The 22,432-nt window shown below is 42.0% G+C and overlaps 36 non-coding genes across 36 annotated transcripts; 23 read left to right on the forward strand and 13 right to left on the reverse strand.

Moving 5' to 3' along the window:
* The first annotated feature begins 580 nt into the window (after positions 1-580).
* On the forward strand, positions 581-654 carry TRNAT-UGU (transfer RNA threonine (anticodon UGU)). The gene has a single exon. It is a non-coding gene; the product is annotated as a tRNA-Thr (tRNA).
* Positions 655-1,030: 376 nt separating this feature from the next.
* TRNAS-GCU (transfer RNA serine (anticodon GCU)) lies at positions 1,031-1,112 on the reverse strand. The gene has a single exon. It is a non-coding gene; the product is annotated as a tRNA-Ser (tRNA).
* A 901-nt stretch (positions 1,113-2,013) lies between these two features.
* TRNAT-AGU (transfer RNA threonine (anticodon AGU)) lies at positions 2,014-2,087 on the forward strand. The gene has a single exon. It is a non-coding gene; the product is annotated as a tRNA-Thr (tRNA).
* Positions 2,088-2,464: 377 nt separating this feature from the next.
* On the reverse strand, positions 2,465-2,546 carry TRNAS-GCU (transfer RNA serine (anticodon GCU)). The gene has a single exon. It is a non-coding gene; the product is annotated as a tRNA-Ser (tRNA).
* A 228-nt stretch (positions 2,547-2,774) lies between these two features.
* On the forward strand, positions 2,775-2,848 carry TRNAT-AGU (transfer RNA threonine (anticodon AGU)). The gene has a single exon. It is a non-coding gene; the product is annotated as a tRNA-Thr (tRNA).
* A 601-nt stretch (positions 2,849-3,449) lies between these two features.
* On the forward strand, positions 3,450-3,523 carry TRNAT-UGU (transfer RNA threonine (anticodon UGU)). Its single transcript has one exon. It is a non-coding gene; the product is annotated as a tRNA-Thr (tRNA).
* Positions 3,524-3,900: 377 nt separating this feature from the next.
* TRNAS-GCU (transfer RNA serine (anticodon GCU)) lies at positions 3,901-3,982 on the reverse strand. Its single transcript has one exon. It is a non-coding gene; the product is annotated as a tRNA-Ser (tRNA).
* Positions 3,983-4,210: 228 nt separating this feature from the next.
* TRNAT-AGU (transfer RNA threonine (anticodon AGU)) lies at positions 4,211-4,284 on the forward strand. Its single transcript has one exon. It is a non-coding gene; the product is annotated as a tRNA-Thr (tRNA).
* Positions 4,285-4,884: 600 nt separating this feature from the next.
* TRNAT-UGU (transfer RNA threonine (anticodon UGU)) lies at positions 4,885-4,958 on the forward strand. Its single transcript has one exon. It is a non-coding gene; the product is annotated as a tRNA-Thr (tRNA).
* A 377-nt stretch (positions 4,959-5,335) lies between these two features.
* On the reverse strand, positions 5,336-5,417 carry TRNAS-GCU (transfer RNA serine (anticodon GCU)). The gene has a single exon. It is a non-coding gene; the product is annotated as a tRNA-Ser (tRNA).
* A 228-nt stretch (positions 5,418-5,645) lies between these two features.
* Positions 5,646-5,719, forward strand: TRNAT-AGU (transfer RNA threonine (anticodon AGU)). The gene has a single exon. It is a non-coding gene; the product is annotated as a tRNA-Thr (tRNA).
* Positions 5,720-6,320: 601 nt separating this feature from the next.
* On the forward strand, positions 6,321-6,394 carry TRNAT-UGU (transfer RNA threonine (anticodon UGU)). The gene has a single exon. It is a non-coding gene; the product is annotated as a tRNA-Thr (tRNA).
* Positions 6,395-6,770: 376 nt separating this feature from the next.
* TRNAS-GCU (transfer RNA serine (anticodon GCU)) lies at positions 6,771-6,852 on the reverse strand. Its single transcript has one exon. It is a non-coding gene; the product is annotated as a tRNA-Ser (tRNA).
* Positions 6,853-7,080: 228 nt separating this feature from the next.
* TRNAT-AGU (transfer RNA threonine (anticodon AGU)) lies at positions 7,081-7,154 on the forward strand. The gene has a single exon. It is a non-coding gene; the product is annotated as a tRNA-Thr (tRNA).
* Positions 7,155-7,754: 600 nt separating this feature from the next.
* TRNAT-UGU (transfer RNA threonine (anticodon UGU)) lies at positions 7,755-7,828 on the forward strand. Its single transcript has one exon. It is a non-coding gene; the product is annotated as a tRNA-Thr (tRNA).
* A 367-nt stretch (positions 7,829-8,195) lies between these two features.
* Positions 8,196-8,277, reverse strand: TRNAS-GCU (transfer RNA serine (anticodon GCU)). Its single transcript has one exon. It is a non-coding gene; the product is annotated as a tRNA-Ser (tRNA).
* A 228-nt stretch (positions 8,278-8,505) lies between these two features.
* TRNAT-AGU (transfer RNA threonine (anticodon AGU)) lies at positions 8,506-8,579 on the forward strand. Its single transcript has one exon. It is a non-coding gene; the product is annotated as a tRNA-Thr (tRNA).
* Positions 8,580-9,944: 1,365 nt separating this feature from the next.
* TRNAT-AGU (transfer RNA threonine (anticodon AGU)) lies at positions 9,945-10,018 on the forward strand. The gene has a single exon. It is a non-coding gene; the product is annotated as a tRNA-Thr (tRNA).
* Positions 10,019-10,644: 626 nt separating this feature from the next.
* TRNAT-UGU (transfer RNA threonine (anticodon UGU)) lies at positions 10,645-10,718 on the forward strand. The gene has a single exon. It is a non-coding gene; the product is annotated as a tRNA-Thr (tRNA).
* Positions 10,719-11,095: 377 nt separating this feature from the next.
* On the reverse strand, positions 11,096-11,177 carry TRNAS-GCU (transfer RNA serine (anticodon GCU)). The gene has a single exon. It is a non-coding gene; the product is annotated as a tRNA-Ser (tRNA).
* A 228-nt stretch (positions 11,178-11,405) lies between these two features.
* TRNAT-AGU (transfer RNA threonine (anticodon AGU)) lies at positions 11,406-11,479 on the forward strand. The gene has a single exon. It is a non-coding gene; the product is annotated as a tRNA-Thr (tRNA).
* Positions 11,480-12,083: 604 nt separating this feature from the next.
* TRNAT-UGU (transfer RNA threonine (anticodon UGU)) lies at positions 12,084-12,157 on the forward strand. Its single transcript has one exon. It is a non-coding gene; the product is annotated as a tRNA-Thr (tRNA).
* Positions 12,158-12,775: 618 nt separating this feature from the next.
* On the forward strand, positions 12,776-12,849 carry TRNAT-AGU (transfer RNA threonine (anticodon AGU)). The gene has a single exon. It is a non-coding gene; the product is annotated as a tRNA-Thr (tRNA).
* A 1,559-nt stretch (positions 12,850-14,408) lies between these two features.
* On the reverse strand, positions 14,409-14,490 carry TRNAS-GCU (transfer RNA serine (anticodon GCU)). Its single transcript has one exon. It is a non-coding gene; the product is annotated as a tRNA-Ser (tRNA).
* A 228-nt stretch (positions 14,491-14,718) lies between these two features.
* TRNAT-AGU (transfer RNA threonine (anticodon AGU)) lies at positions 14,719-14,792 on the forward strand. The gene has a single exon. It is a non-coding gene; the product is annotated as a tRNA-Thr (tRNA).
* A 1,051-nt stretch (positions 14,793-15,843) lies between these two features.
* On the reverse strand, positions 15,844-15,925 carry TRNAS-GCU (transfer RNA serine (anticodon GCU)). Its single transcript has one exon. It is a non-coding gene; the product is annotated as a tRNA-Ser (tRNA).
* Positions 15,926-16,153: 228 nt separating this feature from the next.
* On the forward strand, positions 16,154-16,227 carry TRNAT-AGU (transfer RNA threonine (anticodon AGU)). The gene has a single exon. It is a non-coding gene; the product is annotated as a tRNA-Thr (tRNA).
* A 1,051-nt stretch (positions 16,228-17,278) lies between these two features.
* Positions 17,279-17,360, reverse strand: TRNAS-GCU (transfer RNA serine (anticodon GCU)). The gene has a single exon. It is a non-coding gene; the product is annotated as a tRNA-Ser (tRNA).
* A 1,786-nt stretch (positions 17,361-19,146) lies between these two features.
* Positions 19,147-19,228, reverse strand: TRNAS-GCU (transfer RNA serine (anticodon GCU)). Its single transcript has one exon. It is a non-coding gene; the product is annotated as a tRNA-Ser (tRNA).
* A 228-nt stretch (positions 19,229-19,456) lies between these two features.
* Positions 19,457-19,530, forward strand: TRNAT-AGU (transfer RNA threonine (anticodon AGU)). Its single transcript has one exon. It is a non-coding gene; the product is annotated as a tRNA-Thr (tRNA).
* Positions 19,531-20,155: 625 nt separating this feature from the next.
* TRNAT-UGU (transfer RNA threonine (anticodon UGU)) lies at positions 20,156-20,229 on the forward strand. The gene has a single exon. It is a non-coding gene; the product is annotated as a tRNA-Thr (tRNA).
* A 377-nt stretch (positions 20,230-20,606) lies between these two features.
* TRNAS-GCU (transfer RNA serine (anticodon GCU)) lies at positions 20,607-20,688 on the reverse strand. Its single transcript has one exon. It is a non-coding gene; the product is annotated as a tRNA-Ser (tRNA).
* Positions 20,689-20,916: 228 nt separating this feature from the next.
* TRNAT-AGU (transfer RNA threonine (anticodon AGU)) lies at positions 20,917-20,990 on the forward strand. Its single transcript has one exon. It is a non-coding gene; the product is annotated as a tRNA-Thr (tRNA).
* Positions 20,991-21,591: 601 nt separating this feature from the next.
* Positions 21,592-21,665, forward strand: TRNAT-UGU (transfer RNA threonine (anticodon UGU)). The gene has a single exon. It is a non-coding gene; the product is annotated as a tRNA-Thr (tRNA).
* A 377-nt stretch (positions 21,666-22,042) lies between these two features.
* TRNAS-GCU (transfer RNA serine (anticodon GCU)) lies at positions 22,043-22,124 on the reverse strand. Its single transcript has one exon. It is a non-coding gene; the product is annotated as a tRNA-Ser (tRNA).
* A 228-nt stretch (positions 22,125-22,352) lies between these two features.
* Positions 22,353-22,426, forward strand: TRNAT-AGU (transfer RNA threonine (anticodon AGU)). The gene has a single exon. It is a non-coding gene; the product is annotated as a tRNA-Thr (tRNA).
* Positions 22,427-22,432: the final 6 nt, after the last annotated feature.

Here is a 22,432-nt window from a genome sequence, read left to right on the forward strand (position 1 = left end):
AAGAGAAATGGAAAAACAATGCAGGATTACTAATGCCAGGTTGATATTATCCATCCCACAGCCCTAAGACAGTCCGAGGAAAGTCAAAAATATGGATGCTGGCTAAACGCCCAAAAGAAAGAATTGTCCTCATCTTCTTTATAGGATAGCATTAAGCACCATGCAAGAGGAATTGGAAAACAAGGCAGGATTTCTAAGGCCTGGTTGATAGGTCACGTAACACACCCTTCTGGATTGGAAATAGAAAACTCCCATGCCTGCAAAGACAATAAAAAATCTTCAAAGCAAGATACCAAGTTGGAAAAGGCATGCAGAGCACAATGGATTAGCCGTCCATCGACTTAACCCCTCGGCCACCTCGTCTTTAAAAGGCAACCACTCCAGGTGAGACATTCTGACAACATGATCAACAAGTCTTTGGCTGCATTTTCATTGAAGGTCACATATTAAGCACTGGCTGAATGGACCGTAACTCAAAAAATGCAAGCTGCAACTGCTCCGTCAATATACAGCATTTTGTAGACATTTTAATCATTGCATAGCAATTCCCATTTTCTGACTTTTTGGCGTTGGTTGTCATGGCACTGTGGCTTAGTTGGTTAAAGTGCCTGTCTTGTAAACAGGAGATCCTGAGTTCGAATCTCAGCAGTGCCTTTCTTTCTTTGCAATTTTGAGCTTTTCATACCAAGAAGTAGACGTTCAATCATATGTGACTTCAAACTTGTCTATCCCACAGTCCTAAGAATGTCCGAGCAAAGTCAAAAATATGTATGCTGGCTGAATGCCCAAAAGAAGGAAATGTCCTCATCTTCTTTATTGGATAGTATTAAGCACCATGCAAGAGAAATGGAAAAACAATGCAGGATTACTAATGCCAGGTTGATAGGTCACAGAGGCACGTTTCTGAATCAAAAATAGAAAACTGCCATGGTGGGAGCATCCACTGCATATGCTGACAATAAAGAATCTACAAGGCAAGTTGCAAAGAATCTACTAGGCAAGCTGCAAAGTGGTAAAAAGTAGAAGAAACCGACGAGAATGGGATTTGAACCCATGCATGCAGAGCACAATGGATTAGCAGTCCATCGCCTTAACCACTCGGCCACCTCGTCTACATAAGACCCCACCTCCAGGTGATAGATTCTGAGAACAGGGTCAAAAAGTTTTTTGCTGCATTTTTATTGAAGGTCACAGATCAGGCACTGGCTGAGGGGACCGTAACTCCAAGTTGGTGAAAAAATGCAAGCTGCAACCACTCCATCAATGCACAACATTTAGTAGAAATTTGAATCATTGCGTAAGAAATTCCCATTTTCTGGCTTTTCTGCTGGACTTCATGTGGCGCTGTGGCTTAGTTGTTTAAACGCCTGTCTAGTAAACAGGAGATCCTGAGTTCAAATCTCACCAGTGCCTTTTTTCCCCTAAATTTTAAGCTTTTCATACCAAAAAGCAGATGTTCAATCCTATCTGACATCAATATTATCCATCCCACAGCCCTAAGACAGTCCGAGGAAAGTCAAAAATATGGATGCTGGCTAAACGCCCAAAAGAAAGAATTGTCCTCATCTTCTTTATAGGATAGCATTAAGCACCATGCAAGAGGAATTGGAAGACAAGGCAGGATTTCTAAGGCCTGGTTGATAGGTCACGTAACGCACCCTTCTGGATTGGAAATAGAAAACTCCCATGCCTGCAAAGACAATAAAAAATCTTCAAAGCAAGATAACAAGTTGGAAAAGGCATGCAGAGCACAATGGATTAGCCGTCCATCGACTTAACCCCTCGGCCACCTCATCTTTAAAAGGCAACCACTCCAGGTGAGACATTCTGACAACATGATCAACAAGTCTTTGGCTGCATTTTCATTGAAGGTCACATATTAAGCACTGGCTGAATGGACCGTAACTCAAAAAATGCAAGCTGCAACTGCTCCGTCAATATACAGCATTTTGTAGACATTTTAATCATTGCATAGCAATTCCCATTTTCTGACTTTTTGGCATTGGTTGTCATGGCACTGTGGCTTAGTTGGTTAAAGCGCCTGTCTAGTAAACAGGAGATCCTGAGTTCGAATCTCAGCAGTGCCTTTCTTTCTTTGCAATTTTGAGCTTTTCATACCAAGAAGTAGACGTTCAATCATATGTGACTTCAAACTTGTCTATCCCACAGTCCTATGAATGTCTGAGCAAAGTCAAAAATATGTATGCTGGCTGAATGCCCAAAAGAAGGAAATGTCCTCATCTTCTTTATTGGATAGTATTAAGCACCATGCAAGAGAAATGGAAAAACAATGCAGGATTACTAATGCCAGGTTGATAGGTCACATGAGGCACCTTTCTGAATCAAAAATAGAAAACTGCCATGGTGGGAGCATCCACTGCATATGCTGACAATAAAGAATCTACAAGGCAAATTGCAAAGAATCTACTAGGCAAGCTGCAAAGTGGTAAAAAGTAGAAGAAACCGACGAGGATGGGATTTGAACCCATGCATGCAGAGCACAATGGATTAGCAGTCCATCGCCTTAACCACTCGGCCACCTCGTCTACATAAGACCCTACCTCCAGGTGATAGATTCTGAGAACAGGGTCAAAAAGTTTTTTGCTGCATTTTTATTGAAGGTCACACATCAGGCACTGGCTGAGGGGACCGTAACTCCAAGTTGGTGAAAAAATGCAAGCTGCAACCACTCCATCAATGCACAACATTTAGTAGAAATTTGAATCATTGCGTAAGAAATTCCCATTTTCTGGCTTTTCTGCTGGACTTCATGTGGCGCTGTGGCTTAGTTGGTTAAAGCGCCTGTCTAGTAAACAGGAGATCCTGAGTTCAAATCTCAGCAGTGCCTTTTTTCCCCTAAATTTTTCAGCTTTTCATACCAAAAAGCAGAAGTTCAATCCTATCTGACATCAATATTATCCATCCCACAGCCCTAAGACAGTCCGAGGAAAGTCAAAAATATGGATGCTGGCTAAACGCCCAAAAGAAAGAATTTTCCTCATCTTCTTTATAGGATAGCATTAAGCACCATGCAAGAGGAATTGGAAGACAAGGCAGGATTTCTAAGGCCTGGTTGATAGGTCACGTAACGCACCCTTCTGGATTGGAAATAGAAAACTCCCATGCCTGCAAAGACAATAAAAAATCTTCAAAGCAAGATAACAAGTTGGAAAAGGCATGCAGAGCACAATGGATTAGCCGTCCATCGACTTAACCCCTCGGCCACCTCATCTTTAATAGGCAACCACTCCAGGTGAGATATTCTGACAACATGATCAACAAGTCTTTGGCTGCATTTTCATTGAAGGTCACATATTAAGCACTGGCTGAATGGACCGTAACTCAAAAAATGCAAGCTGCAACTGCTCCGTCAATATACAGCATTTTGTAGACATTTTAATCATTGCATAGCAATTCCCATTTTCTGACTTTTTGGCATTGGTTGTCATGGCACTGTGGCTTAGTTGGTTAAAGTGCCTGTCTTGTAAACAGGAGATCCTGAGTTCGAATCTCAGCAGTGCCTTTCTTTCTTTGCAATTTTGAGCTTTTCATACCAAGAAGTAGACGTTCAATCATATGTGACTTCAAACTTGTCTATCCCACAGTCCTAAGAATGTCTGAGCAAAGTCAAAAATATGTATGCTGGCTGAATGCCCAAAAGAAGGAAATGTCCTCATCTTCTTTATTGGATAGTATTAAGCACCATGCAAGAGAAATGGAAAAACAATGCAGGATTACTAATGCCAGGTTGATAGGTCACATGAGGCACCTTTCTGAATCAAAAATAGAAAACTGCCATGGTGGGAGCATCCACTGCATATGCTGACAATAAAGAATCTACAAGGCAAATTGCAAAGAATCTACTAGGCAAGCTGCAAGGTGGTAAAAAGTAGAAGAAACCGACGAGGATGGGATTTGAACCCATGCATGCAGAGCACAATGGATTAGCAGTCCATCGCCTTAACCACTCGGCCACCTCATCTACATAAGTCCCTACCTCCAGGTGATAGATTCTGAGAACAGGGTCAAAAAGTTTTTTGCTGCATTTTTATTGAAGGTCACAGATCAGGCACTGGCTGAGGGGACCGTAACTCCAAGTTGGTGAAAAAATGCAAGCTGCAACCACTCCATCAATGCACAACATTTAGTAGAAATTTGAATCATTGCGTAAGAAATTCCCATTTTCTGGCTTTTCTGCTGGACTTCATGTGGCGCTGTGGCTTAGTTGGTTAAAGCGCCTGTCTAGTAAACAGGAGATCCTGAGTTCAAATCTCAGCAGTGCCTATTTTCCCCTAAATTTTAAGCTTTTCATACCAAAAAGCAGATGTTCAATCCTATCTGACATCAATATTATCCATCCCACAGCCCTAAGACAGTCCGAGCAAAGTCAAAAATATGGATGCTGGCTAAACGCCCAAAAGAAAGAATTGTCCTCATCTTCTTTATAGGATAGCATTAAGCACCATGCAACAGGAATTGGAAGACAAGGCAGGATTTCTAAGGCCTGGTTGATAGGTCACGTAACGCACCCTTCTGGATTGGAAATAGAAAACTCCCATGCCTGCAAAGACAATAAAAAATCTTCAAAGCAAGATACCAAGTTGGAAAAGGCATGCAGAGCACAATGGATTAGCCGTCCATCGACTTAACCCCTCGGCCACCTCATCTTTAAAAGGCAACCACTCCAGGTGAGACATTCTGACAACATGATCAACAAGTCTTTGGCTGCATTTTCATTGAAGGTCACATATTAAGCACTGGCTGAATGGACCGTAACTCAAAAAATGCAAGCTGCAACTGCTCCGTCAATATACAGCATTTTGTAGACATTTTAATCATTGCATAGCAATTCCCATTTTCTGACTTTTTGGCATTGGATGTTATGGCACTGTGGCTTAGTTGGTTAAAGTGCCTGTCTTGTAAACAGGAGATCCTGAGTACGAATCTCAGCAGTGCCTTTCTTTCTTTGCAATTTTGAGCTTTTCATACCAAGAAGTAGACGTTCAATCACATGTGACTTCAAACTTGTCTATCCCACAGTCCTAAGAATGTCTGAGCAAAGTCAAAAATATGTATGCTGGCTGAATGCCCAAAAGAAGGAAATGTCCTCATCTTCTTTATTGGATAGTATTAAGCACCATGCAAGAGAAATGGAAAAACAATGCAGGATTACTAATGCCAGGTTGATAGGTCACATGAGGCACCTTTCTGAATCAAAAATAGAAAACTGCCATGGTGGGAGCATCCACTGCATATGCTGACAATAAAGAATCTACAAGGCAAGTTGCAAAGAATCTACTAGGCAAGCTGCAAAGTGGTAAAAAGTAGAAGAAACCGACGAGGATGGGATTTGAACCCATGCATGCAGAGCACAATGGATTAGCAGTCCATTGCCTTAACCACTCGGCCACCTCGTCTACATAAGACCCTACCTCCAGGTGATAGATTCTGAGAACAGGGTCAAAAAGTTTTTTGCTGCATTTTTATTGAAGGTCACAGATCAGGCACTGGCTGAGGGGACCGTAACTCCAAGTTGGTGAAAAAATGCAAGCTGCAACCACTCCATCAATGCACAACATTTAGTAGAAATTTGAATCATTGCGTAAGAAATTCCCATTTTCTGGCTTTTCTGCTGGACTTCATGTGGCGCTGTGGCTTAGTTGGTTAAAGCGCCTGTCTAGTAAACAGGAGATCCTGAGTTCAAATCTCAGCAGTGCCTTTTTTTCCCCTAAATTTTAAGCTTTTCATACCAAAAAGCAGATGTTCAATCCTATCTGACATCAATATTATCCATCCCACAGCCCTAAGACAGTCCGAGGAAAGTCAAAAATATGGATGCTGGCTAAACGCCCAAAAGAAAGAATTGTCCTCATCTTCTTTATAGGATAGCATTAAGCACCATGCAAGAGGAATTGGAAGACAAGGCAGGATTTCTAAGGCCTGGTTGATAGGTCATGTAACGCACCCTTCTGGATTGGAAATAGAAAACTCCCATGCCTGCAAAGACAATAAAAAATCTTCAAAGCAAGATACCAAGTTGGAAAAGGCATGCAGAGCACAATGGATTAGCCGTCCATCGACTTAACCCCTCGGCCACCTCGTCTTTAAAAGGCAACCACTCCAGGTGAGACATTCTGACAACATGATCAACAAGTCTTTGGCTGCATTTTCATTGAAGGTCACATATTAAGCACTGGCTGAGTGAACCGTAACTCAAAAAATGCAAGCTGCAACTGCTCCGTCAATATACAGCATTTTGTAGACATTTTAATCATTGCATAGCAATTCCCATTTTCTGACTTTTTGGCATTGGTTGTCATGGTGCTGTGGCTTAGTTGGTTAAAACGCCTGTCTTGTAAACAGGATATCCTGAGTTTGAATCTCAGCAGTGCCTTTCTTTCTTTGCAATTTTGAGCTTTTCATACCAAGAAGTAGACGTTCAATCATATGTGACTTCAAACTTGTCTATCCCACAGTCCTAAGAATGTCCGAGCAAAGTCAAAAATATGTATGCTGGCTGAATGCCCAAAAGAAGGAAATGTCCTCATCTTCTTTATTGGATAGTATTAAGCACCATGCAAGAGAAATGGAAAAACAATGCAGGATAACTAATGCCAGATTGATAGGTCACAGAGGCACGTTTCTGAATCAAAAATAGAAAACTGCCATGGTGGGAGCATCCACTGCATATGCTGACAATAAAGACTCTACAAGGCAAGTTGCAAAGAATCTACTAGGCAAGCTGCAAAGTGGTAAAAAGTAGAAGAAACCGACAAGGATGGGATTTGAACCCATGCATGCAGAGCACAATGGATTAGCAGTCCATCGCCTTAACCACTCGGCCACCTCGTATACATAAGACCCTATCTCCAGGTGATAGATTCTGAGAACAGGGTCAAAAAGTTTTTTGCTGCATTTTTATTGAAGGTCACAGATCAGGCACTGGCTGAGGGGACCGTAACTCCAAGTTGGTGAAAAAATGCAAGCTGCAACCACTCCATCAATGCACAACATTTAGTAGAAATTTGAATCATTGCGTAAGAAATTCCCATTTTCTGGCTTTTCTGCTGGACTTCATGTGGCGCTGTGGCTTAGTTGGTTAAAGCGCCTGTCTAGTAAACAGGAGATCCTGAGTTCAAATCTCAGCAGTGCCTTTTTTCCCCTAAATTTTAAGCTTTTCATACCAAAAAGCAGAAGTTCAATCCTATCTGACATCAATATTATCCATCCCACAGCCCTAAGACAGTCCGAGGAAAGTCAAAAATATGGATGCTGGCTAAACGCCCAAAAGAAAGAATTGTCCTCATCTTCTTTATAGGATAGCATTAAGCACCATGCAAGAGGAATTGGAAGACAAGGCAGGATTTCTAAGGCCTGGTTGATAGGTCACGTAACGCACCCTTCTGGATTGGAAATAGAAAACTCCCATGCCTGCAAAGACAATAAAAAATCTTCAAAGCAAGATAACAAGTTGGAAAAGGCATGCAGAGCACAATGGATTAGCCGTCCATCGACTTAACCCCTCGGCCACCTCATCTTTAAAAGGCAACCACTCCAGGTGAGACATTCTGACAACATGATCAACAAGTCTTTGGCTGCATTTTCATTGAAGGTCACATATTAAGCACTGGCTGAATGGACCGTAACTCAAAAAATGCAAGCTGCAACTGCTCCGTCAATATACAGCATTTTGTAGACATTTTAATCATTGCATAGCAATTCCCATTTTCTGACTTTTTGGCATTGGTTGTCATGGCACTGTGGCTTAGTTGGTTAAAGTGCCTGTCTTGTAAACAGGAGATCCTGAGTTCGAATCTCAGCAGTGCCTTTCTTTCTTTGCAATTTTGAGCTTTTCATACCAAGAAGTAGACGTTCAATCATATGTGACTTCAAACTTGTCTATCCCACAGTCCTAAGAATGTCTGAGCAAAGTCAAAAATATGTATGCTGGCTGAATGCCCAAAAGAAGGAAATGTCCTCATCTTCTTTATTGGATAGTATTAAGCACCATGCAAGAGAAATGGCAAAACAATGCAGGATTACTAATGCCAGGTTGATAGGTCACATGAGGCACCTTTCTGAATCAAAAATAGAAAACTGCCATGGTGGGAGCATCCACTGCATATGCTGACAATAAAGAATCTACAAGGCAAGTTGCAAAGAATCTACTAGGCAAGCTGCAAAGTGGAAGAAACCGACGAGAATGGGATTTGAACCCATGCATGCAGAGCACAATGGATTAGCAGTCCATCGCCTTAACCACTCGGCCACCTCGTCTACATAAGACCCCACCTCCAGGTGATAGATTCTGAGAACAGGGTCAAAAAGTTTTTTGCTGCATTTTTATTGAAGGTCACAGATCAGGCACTGGCTGAGGGGACCGTAACTCCAAGTTGATGAAAAAATGCAAGCTGCAACCACTCCATCAATGCACAACATTAAGTAGAAATTTGAATCATTGCGTAAGAAATTCCCATTTTCTGGCTTTTCTGCGGGACTTCAGGTGGTGCTGTGGCTTAGTTGGTTAAAGCGCCTGTCTAGTAAACAGGAGATCCTGAGTTCAAATCTCAGCAGTGCCTTTTTTTTTTCCCCTAAATTTTAAGCTTTTCATACCAAAAAGCAGATGTTCAATCCTATCTGACATCAATATTGACCATCCCACAGCCCTAAGACAGTCCGAGCAAAGTCAAAAATATGGATGCTGGCTAAACGTCCAAAAGAAAGAAATGTCCTCATCTTCTTTATAGGATAGCATTAAGCACCATGCAAGAGGAATTGGAAAACAAGGCAGGATTTCTAAGGCCTGGTTGATAGGTCACGTAACGCACCCTTCTGGATTGGAAATAGAAAACTCCCATGCCTGCAAAGACAATAAAAAATCTTCAAAGCAAGATACCAAGTTGGAAAAGGCATGCAGAGCACAATGGATTAGCCGTCCATCGACTTAACCCCTCGGCCACCTCGTCTTTAAAAGGCAACCACTCCAGGTGAGACATTCTGACAACATGATCAACAAGTCTTTGGCTGCATTTTCATTGAAGGTCACATATTAAGCACTGGCTGAATGGACCGTAACTCAAAAAATGCAAGCTGCAACTGCTCCGTCAATATACAGCATTTTGTATACATTTTAATCATTGCATAGCAATTCCCATTTTCTGACTTTTAGGCAAGGGTTGTCATGGCGCTGTGGCTTAGATGGTTAAAGGGCCTGTCTTGTAAACAGGAGATCCTGAGTTCGAATCTCAGCAGTTCCTTTCTTTCTTTGCAATTTTGAGCTTTTCATATCAAGAAGTAGACGTTCAATCATATGTGACTTCAAACTTGTCTATCCCACAGTCCTAAGAATGTCCGAGCAAAGTCAAAAATATGTATGCTGGCTGAATGCCCAAAAGAAGGAAATCTCCTCATCTTCTTTATTGGATAGTATTAAGCACCATGCAAGAGAAATGGAAAAACAATGCAGGATTACTAATGCCAGGTTGATAGGTCACATGAGGCACGTTTCTGAATCAAAAATAGAAAACTGCCATGGTGGCAGCATCCACTGCATATGCTGACAATAAAGAATCTACAAGGCAAGTTGCAAAGAATCTACTAGGCAAGCTGCAAAGTGGTAAAAAGTAGAAGGAACCCACCAGGATGGGATTTGAACCCATGCATGCAGAGCACAATGGATTAGCAGTCCATCGCCTTAACCACTCGGCCACCTCATCTACGTAAATCCCTACCTCCAGGTGATAGATTCTGAGAACAGGGTCAAAAAGCTTTTTGCTGCATTTTTATTGAAGGTCACAGATCAGGCACTGGCTGAGGGGACCGTAACTCCAAGTTGGTGAAAAAATGCAAGCTGCAACCACTCCATCAATGCACAACATTTAGTAGAAATTTGAATCATTGCGTATGAAATTCCCATTTTCTGGCTTTTCTGCTGGTCTTCACTTGGCGCTGTGGCTTAGGTGGTTAAAGCGCCTGTCTAGTAAACAGGAGATCCTGAGTTCAAATCTCAGCAGTGCCTTTTTTTCCCCCTAAATTTTAAGCTTTTCATACCAAAAAGCAGATGTTCAATCCTATCTGACATCAATATTGTCCATCCCACAGCCCTAAGACAGTCCAAGCAAAGTCAAAAATATGGATGCTGGCTAAACGCCCAAAAGAAAGAAATGTCCTCATCTTCTTTATAGGATAGCATTAAGCACCATGCAAGAGGAATTGGAAAACAAGGCAGGATTTCTAAGGCCTGGTTGATAGGTCACGTAATGCACCCTTCTGGATTGGAAATAGAAAACTCCCATGCCTGCAAAGACAATAAAAAATGTACAAAGCAAGATACCAAGTTGGAAAAGGCATGCAGAGCACAATGGATTAGCCGTCCATCGACTTAACCCCTCGGCCACCTCGTCTTTAAAAGGCAACCACTCCAGGTGAGACATTCTGACAACATGATCAACAAGTCTTTGGCTGCATTTTCATTGAAAGTCACATATTAAGCACTGGCTGAATGGACCGTAACTCAAAAAATGCAAGCTGCAACTGCTCCGTCAATATACAGCATTTTGTAGACATTTTAATCATTGCATAGCAATTCCCATTTTCTGACTTTCTGACTTTCTGACTTTTTGACTTTTTGGCATTGGTTGTCATGGCGCTGTGGCTTAGTTGGTTAAAGCGCCTGTCTTGTAAACAGGAGATCCTGAGTTCAAATCTCAGCAGTGCCTTTCTTTCTATGCAATTTTGAGCTTTTCATACCAAGAAGTAGACGTTCTATCATATGTGACTTCAAACTTGTCTATCCCACAGTCCTAAGAATGTCCGAGCAAAGTCAAAAATATGTATGCTGGCTGAATGCCCAAAAGATAGAAATGTCCTCATCTTCTTTATTGGATAGTATTAAGCACCATGAAAGAGAAATGGAAAAACAATGCAGGATTACTAATGCCAGGTTGATAGGTCACATGAGGCACGTTTCTGAATCAAAAATAGAAAACTGCCATGGTGGGAGCATCCACTGCATATGCTGACAATAAAGAATCTACAAGGCAAGTTGCAAAGAATCTACTAGGCAAGCTGCAAAGTGGTAAAAAGTAGAAGAAACCGACGAGGATGGGATTTGAACCCATGCATGCAGAGCACAATGGATTAGCAGTCCATCGCCTTAACCACTCGGCCACCTCGTCTACATAAGTCCCTACCTCCAGGTGATAGATTCTGAGAACAGGGTCAAAAAGTTTTTTGCTGCATTTTTATTGAAGGTCACAGATCAGGCACTGGCTGAGGGGACCGTAACTCCAAGTTGGTGAAAAAATGCAAGCTGCAACCACTCCATCAATGCACAACATTAAGTAGAAATTTGAATCATTGCGTAAGAAATTCCCATTTTCTGGCTTTTCTGCTGGACTTCATGTGGTGCTGTGGCTTAGTTGGTTAAAGCGCCTGTCTAGTAAACAGGAGATCCTGAGTTCAAATCTCAGCAGTGCCTTATTTTTTTCCCCTAAATTTTAAGCTTTTCATACCAAAAAGCAGATGTTCAATCCTATCTGACATCAATATTGACCATCCCACAGCCCTAAGACAGTCCGAGCAAAGTCAAAAATATGGATGCTGGCTAAACGTCCAAAAGAAAGAAATGTCCTCATCTTCTTTATAGGATAGCATTAAGCACCATGCAAGAGGAATTGGAAAACAAGGCAGGATTTCTAAGGCCTGGTTGATAGGTCACATAACGCACCCTTCTGGATTGGAAATAGAAAACTCCCATGCCTGCAAAGACAATAAAAAATCTTCAAAGCAAGATACCAAGTTGGAAAAGGCATGCAGAGCACAATGGATTAGCCGTCCATCGACTTAACCCCTCGGCCACCTCGTCTTTAAAAGGCAACCACTCCAGGTGAGACATTCTGACAACATGATCAACAAGTCTTTGGCTGCATTTTCATTGAAGGTCACATATTAAGCACTGGCTGAATGGACCGTAACTCAAAAAATGCAAGCTGCAACTGCTCCGTCAATATACAGCATTTTGTATACATTTTAATCATTGCATAGCAATTCCCATTTTCTGACTTTTAGACAAGGGTTGTCATGGCCCTGTGGCTTAGATGGTTAAAGCGCCTGTCTTGTAAACAGGAGATCCTGAGTTCAAATCTCAGCAGTTCCTTTCTTTCTTTGCAATTTTGAGCTTTTCATACCAAGAAGTAGACGTTCAATCATATGTGACTTCAAACTTGTCTATCCCACAGTCCTAAGAATGTCCGAGCAAAGTCAAAAATATGTATGCTGGCTGAATGCCCAAAAGAAGGAAATGTCCTCATCTTCTTTATTGGATAGTATTAAGCACCATGCAAGAGAAATGGAAAAACAATGCAGGATTACTAATGCCAGGTTGATAGGTCACATGAGGCACGTTTCTGAATCAAAAATAGAAAACTGCCATGGTGGCAGCATCCACTGCATATGCTGACAATAAAGAATCTACAAGGCAAGTTGCAAAGAATCTACTAGGCAATGGATTAGCAGTCCATCGCCTTAACCACTCAGCCACCTCGTCTACATAAGTCCCTACCTCCAGGTGATAGATTCTGAGAACAGGGTCAAAAAGTTTTTTGCTGCATTTTTATTGAAGGTCACAGATCAGGCACTGGCTGAGGGGACCGTAACTCCAAGTTGGTGAAAAAATGCAAGCTGCAACCACTCCATCAATGCACAACATTAAGTAGAAATTTGAATCATTGCGTAAGAAATTCCCATTTTCTGGCTTTTCTGCTGGACTTCATGTGGTGCTGTGGCTTAGTTGGTTAAAGCGCCTGTCTAGTAAACAGGAGATCCTGAGTTCAAATCTCAGCAGTGCCTTTTTTTACCCTAAATTTTAAGCTTTTCATACCAAAAAGCAGATGTTCAATCCTATCTGACATCAATATTGACCATCCCACAGCCCTAAGACAGTCCGAGCAAAGTCAAAAATATGGATGCTGCTAAACGTCCAAAAGAAAGAAATGTCCTCATCTTCTTTATAGGATAGCATTAAGCACCATGCAAGAGGAATTGGAAAACAAGGCAGGATTTCTAAGGCCTGGTTGATAGGTCACGTAACGCATAGTGTTGAGCGGCATAGGCCATATTCGAATTCGCGAATATTCGCGAATATATGGACGAATATTCGTCATATATTCGCGAATATTCGCATATTCGTTATATTCTCGTTTTATTTTCGCATATGCGAAACTTCGCGTATGCGAAAATTAACATATGTGAATATAAGCATATACAAAATTAGCACATGCACAAATTCGCATATGCGAAAATGCGCATATGCGAATTTTCGCATATGCGAATTTTCGCACGCCAGTCTCACACAGTGGTATTAGAGCCTTCTTTACACCACACAAGCTGGAAGCAGAGAGGGGTGATCACTGTGATGTGTACTGTGAAAAAAAAAAAAAACTAAAAAAAAAAAACTAAAAAAAAAAACTAAAAAAAAAAAACGAATATTCGTAATTACGAATATATAGCGCTATATTCGCGAAATTCGCGAATTCGCGAATATGCGATATTCGCGAATAATATTCGAATTGCGAATATTCGTGAGCAACACTAGTAACGCACCCTTCTGGATTGGAAATAGAAAACTCCCATGCCTGCAAAGACAATAAAAAATCTACAAAGCAAGATACCAAGTTGGAAAAGGCATGCAGAGCACAATGGATTAGCCGTCCATCGACTTAACCCCTCGGCCACCTCGTCTTTAAAAGGCAACCACTCCAGGTGAGACATTCTGACAACATGATCAACAAGTCTTTGGCTGCATTTTCATTGAAGGTCACATATTAAGCACTGGCTGAATGGACCGTAACTCAAAAAATGCAAGCTGCAACTGCTCCGTCAATATACAGCATTTTGTAGACATTTTAATCATTGCATAGCAATTCCCATTTTCTGACTTTTCGGCAAGGGTTGTCATGGCGCTATGGCTTAGATGGTTAAAGCGCCTGTCTTGTAAACTGGAGATCCTGAGTTCGAATCTAAGCAGTTCCTTTCTTTCTTTGCAATTTTGAGCTTTTCATACCAAGAAGTAGACGTTCAATCATATGTGACTTCAAACTTGTCTATCCCACAGTCCTAAGAATGTCCGAGCAAAGTCAAAAATATGTATGCTGGCTGAATGCCCAAAAGAAGGAAATGTCCTCATCTTCTTTATTGGATAGTATTAAGCACCATGCAAGAGAAATGGAAAAACAATGCAGGATTACTAATGCCAGGTTGATAGGTCACATGAGGCACGTTTCTGAATCAAAAATAGAAAACTGCCATGGTGGCAGCATCCACTGCATATGCTGACAATAAAGAATCTACAAGGCAAGTTGAAAAGAATCTACTAGGCAAGCTGCAAAGTGGTAAAAAGTAGAAAGAACCGACGAGGATGGGATTTGAACCCATGCATGCAGAGCACAATGGATTAGCAGTCCATCGCCTTAACCACTCGGCCACCTCGTCTACATAAGTCCCTACCTCCAGGTGATAGATTCTGAGAACAGGGTCAAAAAGTATTTTGCTGCATTTTTATTGAAGGTCACAGATCAGGCACTGGCTGAGGGGACCGTAACTCCAAGTTGGTGAAAAAATGCAAGCTGCAACCACTCCATCAATGCACAACATTAAGTAGAAATTTGAATCATTGCGTAAGAAATTCCCATTTTCTGGCTTTTCTGCTGGGCTTCATGTGGTGCTGTGGCTTAGTTGGTTAAAGCGCCTGTCTAGTAAACAGGAGATCCTGAGTTCAAATCTCAGCAGTGCCATTTTTTCCCCTAAATTTTAAGCTTTTCATACCAAAAAGCAGATATTCAGTCCTATCTGACATCAATATTGACCATCCCACAGCCCTAAGACAGTCCGAGCAAAGTCAAAAATATGGATGCTGCTAAACGTCCAAAAGAAAGAAATGTCCTCATCTTCTTTATAGGATAGCATTAAGCACCATGCAAGAGGAATTGGAAAACAAGGCAGGATTTCTAAGGCCTGGTTGATAGGTCACGTAACGCACCCTTCTGGATTGGAAATAGAAAACTCCCATGCCTGCAAAGACAATAAAAAATCTATAAAAAAAGATACCAAGTTGGAAAAGGCATGCAGAGCACAATGGATTAGCCGTCCATCGACTTAACCCCTCGGCCACCTCGTCTTTAAAAGGCAACCACTCCAGGTGAGACATTCTGACAACATGATCAACAAGTCTTTGGCTGCATTTTCATTGAAGGTCACATATTAAGCACTGGCTGAATGGACCGTAACTCAAAAAATGCAAGCTGCAACTGCTCCGTCAATATACAGCATTTTGTAGACATTTTAATCATTGCATAGCAATTCCCATTTTCTGACTTTTAGGCAAGGGTTGTCATGGCGCTATGGCTTAGATGGTTAAAGCGCCTGTCTTGTAAACTGGAGATCCTGAGTTCGAATCTCAGCAGTTCCTTTCTTTCTTTGCAATTTTGAGCTTTTCATACCAAGAAGTAGACGTTCAATCATATGTGACTTCAAACTTGTCTATCCCACAGTCCTAAGAATGTCCGAGCAAAGTCAAAAATATGTATGCTGGCTGAATGCCCAAAAGAAGGAAATGTCCTCATCTTCTTTATTGGATAGTATTAAGCACCATGCAAGAGAAATGGAAAAACAATGCAGGATTACTAATGCCAGGTTGATAGGTCACATGAGGCACGTTTCTGAATCAAAAATAGAAAACTGCCATGGTGGCAGCATCCACTGCATATGCTGACAATAAAGAATCTACAAGGCAAGTTGAAAAGAATCTACTAGGCAAGCTGCAAAGTGGTAAAAAGTAGAAAGAACCGACGAGGATGGGATTTGAACCCATGCATGCAGAGCACAATGGATTAGCAGTCCATCGCCTTAACCACTCGGCCACCTCGTCTACATAAGTCCCTACCTCCAGGTGATAGATTCTGAGAACAGGGTCAAAAAGTATTTTGCTGCATTTTTATTGAAGGTCACAGATCAGGCACTGGCTGAGGGGACCGTAACTCCAAGTTGGTGAAAAAATGCAAGCTGCAACCACTCCATCAATGCACAACATTAAGTAGAAATTTGAATCATTGCGTAAGAAATTCCCATTTTCTGGCTTTTCTGCTGGGCTTCATGTGGTGCTGTGGCTTAGTTGGTTAAAGCGCCTGTCTAGTAAACAGGAGATCCTGAGTTCAAATCTCAGCAGTGCCATTTTTTCCCCTAAATTTTAAGCTTTTCATACCAAAAAGCAGATATTCAGTCCTATCTGACATCAATATTGACCATCCCACAGCCCTAAGACAGTCCGAGCAAAGTCAAAAATATGGATGCTGCTAAACGTCCAAAAGAAAGAAATGTCCTCATCTTCTTTATAGGATAGCATTAAGCACCATGCAAGAGGAATTGGAAAACAAGGCAGGATTTCTAAGGCCTGGTTGATAGGTCACGTAACGCACCCTTCTGGATTGGAAATAGAAAACTCCCATGCCTGCAAAGACAATAAAAAATCTATAAAAAAAGATACCAAGTTGGAAAAGGCATGCAGAGCACAATGGATTAGCCGTCCATCGACTTAACCCCTCGGCCACCTCGTCTTTAAAAGGCAACCACTCCAGGTGAGACATTCTGACAACATGATCAACAAGTCTTTGGCTGCATTTTCATTGAAGGTCACATATTAAGCACTGGCTGAATGGACCGTAACTCAAAAAATGCAAGCTGCAACTGCTCCGTCAATATACAGCATTTTGTAGACATTTTAATCATTGCATAGCAATTCCCATTTTCTGACTTTTAGGCAAGGGTTGTCATGGCGCTATGGCTTAGATGGTTAAAGCGCCTGTCTTGTAAACTGGAGATCCTGAGTTCGAATCTCAGCAGTTCCTTTCTTTCCTTGCAATTTTGAGCTTTTCATACCAAGAAGTAGACGTTCAATCATATGTGACTTCAAACTTGTCTATCCCACAGTCCTAAGAATGTCCGAGCAAAGTCAAAAATATGTATGCTGGCTGAATGCCCAAAAGAAGGAAATGTCCTCATCTTCTTTATTGGATAGTATTAAGCACCATGCAAGAGAAATGGAAAAACAATGCAGGATTACTAATGCCAGGTTGATAGGTCACATGAGGCACGTTTCTGAATCAAAAATAGAAAACTGCCATGGTGGCAGCATCCACTGCATATGCTGACAATAAAGAATCTACAAGGCAAGTTGCAAAGAATCTGCTAGGCAAGCTGCAAAGTGGTAAAAAGTAGAAAGAACCGACGAGGATGGGATTTGAACCCATGCATGCAGAGCACAATGGATTAGCAGTCCATCGCCTTAACCACTCGGCCACCTCGTCTACATAAGTCCCTACCTCCAGGTGATAGATTCTGAGAACAGGGTCAAAAAGTATTTTGCTGCATTTTTATTGAAGGTCACAGATCAGGCACTGGCTGAGGGGATCGTAACTCCAAGTTGGTGAAAAAATGCAAGCTGCAACCACTCCATCAATGCACAACATTAAGTAGAAATTTGAATCATTGCGTAAGAAATTCCCATTTTCTGGCTTTTCTGCTGGGCTTCATGTGGTGCTGTGGCTTAGTTGGTTAAAGGAGTAGTCCAGTGGTGATTCAGTGGTGAGCAACTTATCCCCTATCCTAAGGATAGGGGATAAGTTGCAGATCGCGGGGGGTCCGACCCCTGGGGCCCCCCGCGATCTCCTGTACGGAGCCCCGACAGCCCGGTGGAAGGGGGCGTGTCGACCTCCGCACGAGGCGGCGGCCGACACGCCCCCTCAATACAACTCTATGGCAGAGCCGGAGCGCTGCCTTCGGCAATCTCCGGCTCTGCCATAGAGATGTATTGAGGGGGCGTGTCGGCCGCCGCCTCGTGCGGGGGTCGACACCCGCTATCTCGGCGGAGAGCCGGGGCCCCGTACAGAGAGATCGCAGGGGGCCCCAGCGGTCGGACCCCCGCGATCTCAAACTTATCCCCTATCCTTAGGATAGGGGATAAGTTTTTCACCACTGGACTACCCCTTTAAAGCGCCTGTCTAGTAAACAGGAGATCCTGAGTTCAAATCTCAGCAGTGCCATTTTTTCCCCTAAATTTTAAGCTTTTCATACCAAAAAGCAGATATTCAGTCCTATCTGACATCAATATTGACCATCCCACAGCCCTAAGACAGTCCGAGCAAAGTCAAAAATATGGATGCTGCTAAACGTCCAAAAGAAAGAAATGTCCTCATCTTCTTTATAGGATAGCATTAAGCACCATGCAAGAGGAATTGGAAAACAAGGCAGGATTTCTAAGGCCTGGTTGATAGGTCACGTAACGCACCCTTCTGGATTGGAAATAGAAAACTCCCATGCCTGCAAAGACAATAAAAAATCTATAAAAAAAGATACCAAGTTGGAAAAGGCATGCAGAGCACAATGGATTAGCCGTCCATCGACTTAACCCCTCGGCCACCTCGTCTTTAAAAGGCAACCACTCCAGGTGAGACATTCTGACAACATGATCAACAAGTCTTTGGCTGCATTTTCATTGAAGGTCACATATTAAGCACTGGCTGAATGGACCGTAACTCAAAAAATGCAAGCTGCAACTGCTCCGTCAATATACAGCATTTTGTAGACATTTTAATCATTGCATAGCAATTCCCATTTTCTGACTTTTAGGCAAGGGTTGTCATGGCGCTATGGCTTAGATGGTTAAAGCGCCTGTCTTGTAAACTGGAGATCCTGAGTTCGAATCTCAGCAGTTCCTTTCTTTCTTTGCAATTTTGAGCTTTTCATACCAAGAAGTAGACGTTCAATCATATGTGACTTCAAACTTGTCTATCCCACAGTCCTAAGAATGTCCGAGCAAAGTCAAAAATATGTATGCTGGCTGAATGCCCAAAAGAAGGAAATGTCCTCATCTTCTTTATTGGATAGTATTAAGCACCATGCAAGAGAAATGGAAAAACAATGCAGGATTACTAATGCCAGGTTGATAGGTCACATGAGGCACGTTTCTGAATCAAAAATAGAAAACTGCCATGGTGGCAGCATCCACTGCATATGCTGACAATAAAGAATCTACAAGGCAAGTTGCAAAGAATCTGCTAGGCAAGCTGCAAAGTGGTAAAAAGTAGAAAGAACCGATGAGGATGGGATTTGAACCCATGCATGCAGAGCACAATGGATTAGCAGTCCATCGCCTTAACCACTCGGCCACCTCGTCTACATAAGTCCCTACCTCCAGGTGATAGATTCTGAGAACAGGGTCAAAAAGTTTTTTGCTGCATTTTTATTGAAGGTCACAGATCAGGCACTGGCTGAGGGGACCGTAACTCCAAGTTGGTGAAAAAATGCAAGCTGCAACCACTCCATCAATGCACAACATTAAGTAGAAATTTGAATCATTGCGTAAGAAATTCCCATTTTCTGGCTTTTCTGCTGGTCTTCATGTGGTGCTGTGGCTTAGTTGGTTAAAGCGCCTGTCTAGTAAACAGGAGATCCTGAGTTCAAATCTCAGCAGTGCCATTTTTTCCCCTAAATTTTAAGCTTTTCATACCAAAAAGCAGATGTTCAATCCTATCTGACATCAATATTGACCATCCCACAGCCCTAAGACAGTCCGAGCAAAGTCAAAAATATGGATGCTGGCTAAACGTCCAAAAGAAAGAAATGTCCTCATCTTCTTTATAGGATAGCATTAAGCACCATGCAAGAGGAATTGGAAAACAAGGCAGGATTTCTAAGGCCTGGTTGATAGGTCACGTAACGCACCCTTCTGGATTGGAAATAGAAAACTCCCATGCCTGCAAAGACAATAAAAAATCTTCAAAGCAAGATACCAAGTTGGAAAAGGCATGCAGAGCACAGTGGATTAGCCGTCCATCGACTTAACCCCTCGGCCACCTCGTCTTTAAAAGGCAACCACTCCATGTGAGACATTCTGACAACATGATCAACAAGTCTTTGGCTGCATTTTCATTGAAGGTCACATATTAAGCACTGGCTGAATGGACCGTAACTCAAAAAATGCAAGCTGCAACTGCTCCGTCAATATACAGCATTTTGTAGACATTTTAATCATTGCATAGCAATTCCCATTTTCTGACTTTCTGACTTTCTGACTTTTTGATTTTTTGGCATTGGTTGTCATGGCGCTGTGGCTTAGTTGGTTAAAGCGCCTGTCTTGTAAACAGGAGATCCTGAGTTCGAATCTCAGCAGTGCCTTTCTTTCTTTGCAATTTTGAGCTTTTCATACCAAGAAGTAGACGTTCAATCATATGTGACTTCAAACTTGTCTATCCCGCAGTCCTAAGAATGTCCGAGCAAAGTCAAAAATATGTATGCTGGCTGAATGCCCAAAAGAAGGAAATGTCCTCATCTTCTTTATTGGATAGTATTAAGCACCATGCAAGAGAAATGGAAAAACAATGCAGGATTACTAATGCCAGGTTGATAGGTCACATGAGGCACGTTTCTGAATCAAAAATAGAAAACTGCCATGGTGGGAGCATCGAATGCATATGCTGACAATAAAGAATCTACAAGGCAAGTTGCAAAGAATCTACTAGGCAAGCTGCAAAGTGGTAAAAAGTAGAAGAAACCGACGAGGATGGGATTTGAACCCATGCATGCAGAGCACAATGGATTAGCAGTCCATCGCCTTAACCACTCGGCCACCTCATCTACATAAGTCCCTACCTCCAGGTGATAGATTATGAGAACAGGGTGAAAAAGTTTTTTGCTGCATTTTTATTGAAGGTCACAGATCAGGCACTGGCTGAGGGGACCGTAACTCCAAGTTGGTGAAAAAATGCAAGCTGCAACCACTCCATCAATGCACAACATTAAGTAGAAATTTGAATCATTGCGTAAGAAATTCCCATTTTCTGGCTTTTCTGCTGGACTTCATGTGGTGCTGTGGCTTAGTTGGTTAAAGCGCCTGTCTAGTAAACAGGAGATCCTGAGTTCAAATCTCAGCAGTGCCTTTTTTTCCCCTAAATTTTAAGCTTTTCATACCAAAAAGCAGATGTTCAATCCTATCTGACATCAATATTGACCATCCCACAGCCCTAAGACAGTCCGAGCAAAGTCAAAAATATGGATGGTGGCTAAACGTCCAAAAGAAAGAAATGTCCTCATCTTCTTTATAGGATAGCATTAAGCACCATGCAAGAGGAATTGGAAAACAAGGCAGGATTTCTAAGGCCTGGTTTATAGGTCACGTAACGCACCCTTCTGGATTGGAAATAGAAAACTCCCATGCCTGCAAAGACAATAAAAAATCTTCAAAGCAAGATACCAAGTTGGAAAAGGCATGCAGAGCACAATGGATTAGCCGTCCATCGACTTAACCCCTCGGCCACCTCGTCTTTAAAAGGCAACCACTCCAGGTGAGACATTCTGACAACATGATCAACAAGTCTTTGGCTGCATTTTCATTGAAGGTCACATATTAAGCACTGGCTGAATGGACCGTAACTCAAAAAATGCAAGCTGCAACTGCTCCGTCAATATACAGCATTTTGTATACATTTTAATCATTGCATAGAAATTCCCATTTTCTGACTTTTAGGCAAGGGTTGTCATGGTGCTGTGGCTTAGATGGTTAAAGCGCCTGTCTTGTAAACAGGAGATCCTGAGTTCGAATCTCAGCAGTTCCTTTCTTTCTTTGCAATTTTGAGCTTTTCATACCAAGAAGTAGACGTTCAATCATATGTGACTTCAAACTTGTCTATCCCACAGTCCTAAGAATGTCAGAGCAAAGTCAAAAATATGTATGCTGGCTGAATGCCCAAAAGAAGGAAATGTCCTCATCTTCTTTATTGGATAGTATTAAGCACCATGCAAGAGAAATAGTAAAACAATGCAGGATTACTAATGCAAGGTTGATAGGTCACATGAGGCACGTTTCTGAATCAAAAATAGAAAACTGCCATGGTGGCAGCATCCACTGCATATGCTGACAATAAAGAATCTACAAGGCAAGTTGCAAAGAATCTACTAGGCAAACTGCAAAGTGGTAAAAAGTAGAAGAAACCGACAAGGATGGGATTTGAACCCATGCATGCAGAGCACAATGGATTAGCAGTCCATCGCCTTAACCACTCGGCCACCTCGTCTACATAAGTCCCTACCTCCAGGTGATAGATTCTGAGAACAGGGTCAAAAAGTTTTTTGCTGCATTTTTATTGAAGGTCACAGATCAGGCACTGGCTGAGGGGACCGTAACTCCAAGTTGGTGAAAAAATGCAAACTGCAACCACTCCATCAATGCACAACATTAAGTAGAAATTTGAATCATTGCGTAAGAAATTCCCATTTTCTGGCTTTTCTGCTGGTCTTCACTTGGCGCTGTGGCTTAGGTGGTTAAAGCGCCTGTCTAGTAAACAGGAGATCCTGAGTTCAAATCTCAGCAGTGCCTTTTTTT

This window comes from Hyla sarda, chromosome 6 (genome assembly GCF_029499605.1).
Source record: "Hyla sarda isolate aHylSar1 chromosome 6, aHylSar1.hap1, whole genome shotgun sequence".
Taxonomy (NCBI): domain Eukaryota; kingdom Metazoa; phylum Chordata; class Amphibia; order Anura; family Hylidae; genus Hyla; species Hyla sarda.